This window comes from Coptis chinensis, chromosome 3 (assembly GCF_015680905.1).
Source record: "Coptis chinensis isolate HL-2020 chromosome 3, ASM1568090v1, whole genome shotgun sequence".
Taxonomy (NCBI): Eukaryota; Viridiplantae; Streptophyta; class Magnoliopsida; order Ranunculales; family Ranunculaceae; genus Coptis; species Coptis chinensis.
This window is the reverse complement of record NC_141458.1, coordinates 4,807,958-4,817,263: the sequence shown is the minus strand read 5'-3', so window position 1 is coordinate 4,817,263 and position 9,306 is coordinate 4,807,958. Positions and strand designations below refer to the sequence as shown.

The window sequence follows — 9,306 nt, the reverse complement described above, 5'->3', positions numbered from 1 at the left end:
AGACCACATGCCATATTTCGGCCCAAGCCCAAGCCCAACCAAAACGAAATGAACAGGACGTTGTCTTCTTCTTCTTCCTCCTCACTTCACCAGCGCCTCCACCACCACAGCCACCACAACCACCACTCGCCACCACTACTAAACCACACGGTTTTAATTCCTACCAAAAACCCAATCTGCCAATATCCTCAAATCTCAATACCCTCACAATTCACAACTCGCGCTCGACCCGCCATTAATGGCTGTTCAAAGCTTCACAGCGCTCATACCATAATTCCACCACTACCAATCATTCCCCGGCAACCCACACAACCTATATAGATCATCTCCTTACCACAAAACACTTCCAACCACCAACAAAATCCTACAGATTGACCAACAATAACAATAAAACAAAACCCTGGTAATAGAATTCTATTCGAATCAAATTAAACAATGAATTGGGTATTTACTAATACACATTCTCATCCTCATCACAGCATAACAATCATGAAATTGAGATTTTTGAATTTTATACAACTGTAGTACTTCAAAATTTTATCTAATAGCCAGCACCATTAACAGAGTTTACAAGATATCAAATAAGGAAATCACTATTACAGATATGATTAGCAGAAAACAAAAATTTAAAATAACATCTTCAGATTACTCACTGTTTGTAAACCGAACAGCTAGATTTCCGAAAGCGGAAAAACCCCGAAAGACCGAAGTCGACTGTCGCGCGAAAAAGATGATCTTACTCGTTCAAAACCTTTTCTTTTTACTCTCAAACAGCAACCACTGCACTCACTGATGTTACTCTCCTTTCCGTCTCTTATTTTTTTTTTTGTGTATAACTCTCTGTGTTTTCCCAAAAACTCTACGTGAGAATCTCTTTTTTATTTTTTTTAAAAACCCCCACCGAAAAACAAGGATGAAAGTTATCTATTTACCTACGGGGCTTTTATCCTTAACTAATAGTTATCATATATTTTGTTTTACTTAATTATTATTATACTAGAAAAAATAAAAGAAAAGACGGGGTGTTATAAATGAATAAAGAATAATCAATTCGAAACCTAAGCTAATACGTGCATAATAATCAAATCATCTACGGAAAAACATATATATAATGAACTATGCTATGAAATGCAATAACAGATCTATTTTTGAAACTTTTGAATACCGTCCTTAAGTAAGTCCTCACAAATATGTTAAGACAAAAATACTCTGATTTTTCCACTCAAGTTTTGCTCACTCCAGTGTGAAGTGGGCACACTTTTCCTCACAATCTTAATGATGTACAAGGGAGCCGAGGTCGATCAAACACATCTGCCACTTACTATCACACCAATCTATTCCTAATTGAGTTAGATGTCTTTATTAGGTGTTGTGGGGATTAGGTGATGGTTTAAGAAGGAAGAAAATAGATATTCAAAATGACAAGTCTGAGATAATAGGATCTTCAAAATATGTAACTAGAGAAAACCTTATTCTTACTTTGCTTCTACACTTTGTTTCCATCTTTAGCCATTTTTTTTCTTTTGGCTTTTGGCTTTTGACTTCTTTGATTCTATTTTTGGAGTTCTAACTTTTTATTTTATTTTATTTATTATTATTTTTTCCTTTTCTTTGGATGAAAACTTTCTTTTCTTTTCTTCTTTGAAGCAACTAACAAATTCTTGGTTTTCCACATGTCTTTCTCTATTTTTTTTCTCCATTTCATCCTACTTCTTAGATACATTAAAAAATGAGTATGCTGATTTTATTTTTATTTTGTTTTTATAAAAAGGTAAAGAATTTGTGGTTTATGAAAAGGTTAAAGAAAGGCTAAGAGGGGAAAATATCGGAAAATAATTTTATATAATTTTGAATTTTTGGCTATATCGATCCAAAAAGGGCCTAAATTCTCGCTTAGGATATGGTATAGTGATCAAGCAAGTAGAAGTGTGATTTCTCTATTCAGAATTTACTTCTCCCTAGCTTGTGTCATTACTCAGATAATTTACTCATATAAGACTTTAATTTTAGGCTATATTCTCACAGGATTTGTAGAATAAATATTCTAACCTAGATTTCAGAAACTTACTGCCAATACAAACATAGATGCTCATGCAATATATTTATGAAAAGATGGAATGACTATTACCTACATATTAACCTAAGTTTCTAAAAACTATTCTAATTTAAGAGCTAAAATGAAACTTCTAGACTACTATCACCACAGAAAAAGAAACAATACCAATATTTCTAAGTGCATATTATAAATACTTTTTATTTATATTTGTATTATTTTTTCTAATTTTTTTTACTAGAAAGCAAAGTGTATTTTTTCTAATTTATATATATATATATATAGTATGCATAGAAACATGCGGAATTTAAGGCACCTAATAGGTGCCTTAAATTCCGCGTGTTTCTATCCTAATAGGTGCCTTAAATTCCGCGTGTTTCTATGCCACCCCTAAACAAAAACATGCTTTGTCCTCAAAGTATAGAAATAAAAGAATAGAAAATACCATGGAAACACGTGAAAATTTTAGAGCATCTGCAAAACAAATTTAGAACATACTAATATAGGTAAAGAAAAACAGACGCAACTCCTATATGAGTTCCACCCGTTATGGGAATAACAAAAATTAAATTGCTTGGGACATAAGTAGACTGTCACACCCCAAATTTTGACAAAATCAGAAAAACAATATTTGTTCCCGACTCTTTGATTTTTGAGGTGTAATGCATTCTCCACTTCCAAAAACCCATAATCTATTTAATTATTCTAATAATTTGAAACCAATAAAAATTTTAAATAAACAAAAGTCCTCTTCATTATAACACTTTCACAAATATGATTAAGTTACAAATTTCTTTTCAACAACTCTTTAATTATAATAACAACTTGAAAATACAAAAACATTGTATCAACTGAAAATCTATTATACTTCAAGGGAAAACAAAGCATATCTTGTAATGAGACGCTAACGCAAACCACAAGCAGCAACCAACCTTCTTCAACACTAATCCTATCAAGACTTATCAACTATGTTCATTTAATGAACACACCCGATAAGCAAACATGCAAATTATAAATAATGCTTATAAATAATGCTGGTATGAGTAGCCCTAAAATACAAAACATACTAATATATATATATACCTAATAAATAATGCAGTTAGTTCCTCCACCGAGACGCCTTAACATTCAACGAATAATACAACATCCTTAAGTACAATAATTAAGGTAGGTAGTTCCTCTACTGAGGCGCCTTAACTTCCAATTCAATAATAATAAGGCATGTAGTTCCTCCACTGAGGTGCTTTAACTTCAAACCGTACTAGATCAACTATATCTAATAATAGAATAACCAAACTAAAACTTACTCTATACTTATATTGGTGTAAGCTAAATCACAGAGTGGGTCACACCTACATAAATAATCAATTCAACCCATTATTCTGCAAAACCATTATGAATGCAACCTAAATCACAATAAATTATTTATTATAGATTTAACGTACACTTTGATATATCATCACAATCATTGTTTAGAGTTTCTTTGAGTGTCTCTAGAATCACGTCGTCTCTATGTCTTACCTAGTTTCTCTGGCTACCACAATCGCTTCTTAACGCCGAACATGTACATCCACATGCCTCCCCTCACATAATGAACCACTCCATGCGTAGTTACCCTAAGCGGGATATCGCATACCAAGTAACCCCCACACGAACGCTATTATGTGAGTACTACCACTATTCGACATAAAATATCGCGCGCACTACACCAAAAGAGGCGTTTACCAACAGTTATAACTGTTACTTATATTTTTACTAACGCTTATATTCGTTAGCTCTGGGGTGTTACAGTCACTTAGGCAAAAATTACTAATGGATATATCCGTTAGTAAAATTTTACTAACGGATATATCCGTTACTATAAATATTTGTAACAGATAAATGTCAATCAAATTGGTCGTTTATAACGGATATAAATGTGAGTAAAGTTTGGCGGGCTGTAGTCACTAACGGATGCATTTGTTACATTTCTAATAATTAGCGGGAAAAATGATTTGGTATGTCACGGATATATCCGTTACTAAATTGTAAACCTGGAAAAAAAAAAATTTTTATGGGATCAAATTGTTTCCACCCTGCACTTATAGCTCTAGCCCCAGATCTGATTATTCCATCTTACATAATATATCACACTCCACAACAACAAAAGAATAACAAGAAAAACCAACCAATTAAACTTTATAGAAACAAATCCACCAATCCAAATCCCAATTTACATAGAAACAAAGCCTCCAATCCACCCAAATCCCAATTTACATAAACATAAAAACTAAAGCTAAAGAAATTTTCCTACTTCCTTCCTTGATTCATTTCAACGACATATATAAACAAACATAAACGAGCAAAAGTCACGCTTTCATAATCTAGCCTTTCAACATTCCTCCATATTATCTTCAAGTAAAGAGAATGATTTGTTTAAGTAGGAAATGAAGCGAGAGCACATTTAAAAGGCTCCACAGTTGCAGCAAAACAACAACCTGCACAAAGGATAGCTTTTGGCCTCAAAAAGCATTTAAGAGAGAAATCGAAAAAATGGCAACAAGCAACAACCTCTCAATAGGCAATACAATTTGGGTAAACGCCAAAGCAAAAAACTGTTTTAAGACCACTTACCTACCCTTGAGCAATCATTCTTGTAAGAGTAAGAAAACTTCTGCATCATATCTAAAGCCTCGGCATATTGTCACCATTATACTCCAACTTAACCCATGAGTACTTGCATTGTAGTTTCTGAAAAAGAACCCAACACAAAACCAACCCCTAACAATCACAACACAACCAAAATACTAGTCCGTACAACATAATAGGCATATAGGTTCTAGTTGTATAGTTTCAATACATAATGGTATTCTTGCTAATCTCAAACATGTAGAAGGAGCTAGGTGAATAAATAGCAACAAAAGGAGGGATTAGTAATAAGATGACAGGAGAGAATATAACAAATACCTTCCCCTACTACAGTGCATGCTCTCTCTAGACAGACATCACAAACATCACTTCACGGGGAGGTAAAGGATTGCAACCCACACTCTGCATGGACCCAGTCCAACAAAATCTTTAAATCCAGAAAACTTCGGCCTATCGGGTTTTATGCTTATAGTTCAAGGTGTATTTTGTGTGTGCCCATTCAGAAAAAACTTCGGGTACAAATAAATACGCACCAATTTTTAAGCCACTTTTAGCGGACATATCTATATCGAAGGTAAATGTGAAAGTCCGTGGAAATACCTTGCTATATTAACCACATTCAAGAGAGGAAAGGAAAGATTATTTGACGGTGCAAATGTCGGTATGTCCGAACTAGAACCGGGTGAGAGCAACGGTTCAAGCCAATGGCGCCCTCATATCCTTGCAACATCAAGCTTTAGCCACCTAAGTACACAAATTTCATTAGTTATCGAAAAAGAAAAGGGGAATAGCCATTATGAAAACGCATCTGAAGCTCTTGGATGCATTTGCTAGTCACTTCGTGAATATAAAAGAAATGACAGAGTTAACTAATGTGAAGATGGTCCAAAGAAGCAAGAACAAGATACTATGTACAAGAAGTTGCATGCAACAAGATATACAATATCTGCATAAGCTAAGAAAAATATATTAAACAAACCCCCCAAGGGCAAGTTCATTGAGGGTATCGATTTCTAATGAACCCAAGAACTACACATTTGTCTTTTGCAAACCAAAACATATTTAAGGCTATCGACCACTTAATTAAACCTAAATACCTTTGAGTAATCATTTTGTAAGTGTAAGGAAATTTACTGTGTCATATCTAAAGCCTTGGCATATTATCCCTATTGTACTCCAACCCATGAGTACTATCATTATATTAGCACCAAAGATTAATTCAATATTAAAATATCCAATTCAGCTCCAACAAGAGAATCCTTTTTCTACAACAAACTACCCACTTCCATTCAGGAACCCCATATTTAATATAACTAATCTTGCAAATGATAAGATATTAAGTAGAGAACTTCCAAATACCTCTATCAAGTTTTAACTTCCAGCAAGAAGGCATGTACAACCAATATAACTTGAGTGAAAATAAACAACCAACCTCACACTAGAATTCACGAGATCTCTAATTTCTAATTCGACTTACTAAGTAATTTACTTTGAAGGTGCATTAATACACTACGAGGGAAATCCACACTAGCTCCTTTGTGGCTCACCACTTACTAAGAAACGAAACACTAAGATGCAAAAGAAAGATGGGCAGATCTAAATGCATAAGAAATACACATACACAAGGTTGACTCTACAATGACATTAAGCTATATGGAAACATATATGTTACCTTAATAGAATATGTGAGATATGAAACCTCCATTACTATGAGAAAGATGGCAGAAATTATGTCTTGTGACCAATCTTGTCCATTTTCTTCGACCAAACTCTGTAGAGCAAAATTAGAAACATTCATGGAGTAAGGATTTGAGACACTAACAACCCACACAAATAACATGCAAATAAATCGAACGAAAGCCGATGAATTAGTACATGCCTAAACTCAACACTAAGGCTCAACAAAGTGGAGGATAGTCAGTTAGTCACCCTTGAAGTCTAAAATTTGCGCACAACTAACACACAGACTCAAAAAGGGAAAGGGAAATAATTTAAGGATGTGATTGTATCTTTACCATGGAGACGCGTCGGGAATTCAAAAAACATCGGTAATTTAATTAGTGTCTATATGGCAAGAAGTGATCCAATCTGGGAAGAAGAAAGAAAATGAAGCCATATATGATGGAGGTATATAGAGTAGGGCAATCTTTGTAGAGGCATAGAATAACAAAGAGGGTTCTATTCACAGAAGATAAAGACATCTTTCAATAAAAAAAAAGATAAAAATAGAACAAAATAACGGGACAAACTGTCATTCTAATAATTTTTTGAGGTTATTCATATTCCCAAATTCTATATATGTATGTCCGAAACTATGCTCAAACCAAGCCTCCGCATCATAAAATTTTACTCTTAATGCAATTTTAAAAAGGAATTGCCGATTAAAACATACTTTGAATACAATAATATACACCAATATATAGATAGCAAAAATTATCAACTCAGATATTACTCTTTGAAACAAGTGTTACTCTGCCTATGATCTGGTTGAGTTATCAGTCAATGTCACATCTAATCCCCATTTCGTTGCTACTAATCCAGGCAATGAAGGACCATAACTTGCATCGAGGATTTCACGAAACCGATTTTCTTCGGAACCTTTGTTTTTATGACACCTCACAAAAAACCTTATTTGAGAGTTCCCAAATCTCTTGGGAAACTTTTGAGATGCAACTACCAAGTTAAAATTAGAAGAAATTGGATCATGAAGTTTCAAGACTATCAAGTGTACCATGTCAATATAGACATTACCTACTATGTCCTAACTCACACCACCTAGTAACCTCCTTCAAACTTGGAGTCACTATATCAGCCATTGAGAGATGGCGAGAAGCTCCTCCTTGCAATACAGGTCTACAATGTTAGACTGTGATCCTTGCACAACCTGAAAATGCACAAAAATGCTACTCATGTAGTTAATTTCTTGAAACAACACCTCTAGTTGTATTAAATGGATGGGTAAAGCAGTGGATCAGCTCTTTGCAGTCATGTTGACCCACTGGAAAGTAGAAAATAAAGCCACTTAATTGTTTAATAAGGGGTATATTCATTAGGATATTCATGGTGCCTTAGAGTCTTAGGTGCATATATAACATATAAACTGTCCAACATGGGGAAGACCAGCCAACACATGTTCAATTTATAGCCACAAAAGTATAAAATAAAATCAACCATCAAATGTTTATTAAGGGCGTATTCCTTGAGACTCTCATAACCTCGTAACATATAAACAGATTATCTTTGTCATGATTATAATGTTCTAATAATTCTCTTCACTGTTTTTATCTTTGTCATGATTATAATGTTCTAATAATTCTCTTCACTGTTTTTCCCTAACCGGAATATCACAAAAAAACCTCATTCATTTTGTTAAGGAAACAAAGTCATTAAAGTCTAATATACACATGATACATCAAAACAGCACAAAGAAGCTCTAACCCCAGCTGTTAAACCAATAAAGATTTAACTTTTTACGTCAAAGTTAGACTTAGCCGCAACAGGGAAACTATTGCAAAACCAGTAGACAAACACCCTTCAATAAGTAAACACTACAAATATGAGATAAAGGAAAAAGGAAAGGAATTTATAATCGAAAACACATGATAGTTTACTAAAAGTCTTCTCTCAATAATTTAAAAATCACTTGGAGAAAAATCACTCTTTAAAAAACCTTGGAACAAAAAATAAGAAATTAAACCACCGTATTACCAAATTTGAAGAACACGGATAGAAAAGAGAACGAGAGGGAGCTTACCTAATCTGCTGCTGCAATTGGGAATAGCCTTTAAGAATGCTTCTCCATGCCTAACAAGATGCGCCAACCTCCTGCTGGAACTAGTTGCTCGATTGAGATCCAGATTCTAATTACAGCGAAATCCGAGATCGACGGATTTCCATTTCGATCAATTGAGAGAGAGAGTTTACCGGGGAGCGATGAAATTCATTGTTCTAACTGTTAGCTAGGGTTTACAATGAGAGAGAGAGAGAATCAAAAGGGGGAGATGGGTGCCTACCCAAAAATTGCCCGCTTCTTTCTTTTCTTTCCTTTTCGCTATTTCTTTAATTGGTTTATTACTTTACTCACGGATACAAACGTTATACAATACCGCACTAACCGTGACCAAGTTAATCAAAATTATTAAAATTATTATTTGCGATATTTTCTAACGATTGTTTTATTTACTAACGGATATTTCCGTGATAAAGCTAGTAACATATATAACCGTTACTGATGTAAAATTAACACTGTTAGAAAATGGTAGTTTTGGTGTAGTGGCGTCTCGTTCTAATTTTGTGAACGGAATAATCAAGCCACCATTCGACTACGCCAGAAGAGCCATTCAGATTCACTGAAATGCCAAAAGGGCCAATCAAATTACTTACGCTAGAAGGGCCATTCAGATTCAGATTCAGATTCACTGAAACTCCCGAAAGGCCAATCATATCACATACGCCCATCACAAGGGCTAAATCACATGAGTTGTGGTAGCTAGGTTCTAGGATTTTCGTTATGTAATTTATTCAGGTGTCATACATTTATATCTCATAACTATTTTACTATATCACGTACATGTCAAATACATTATTGCACTAAGCCACAATATTTAGAAATATCTCAATACATC

At 34.2% G+C, this 9,306-nt stretch overlaps 1 long non-coding RNA gene across 1 annotated transcript; it reads right to left on the bottom strand.

Moving 5' to 3' along the window:
• Nucleotides 1–4,411: 4,411 nt before the first annotated feature.
• Nucleotides 4,412–8,873, bottom strand: LOC147507438 (uncharacterized). The gene is made up of 4 exons (XR_015216192.1): nt 8,436–8,873; nt 7,433–7,565; nt 4,667–4,839; nt 4,412–4,530 (listed from the first exon to the last, which is right to left on the bottom strand). It is a non-coding gene; the product is annotated as an uncharacterized LOC147507438 (long non-coding RNA).
• Nucleotides 8,874–9,306: the final 433 nt, after the last annotated feature.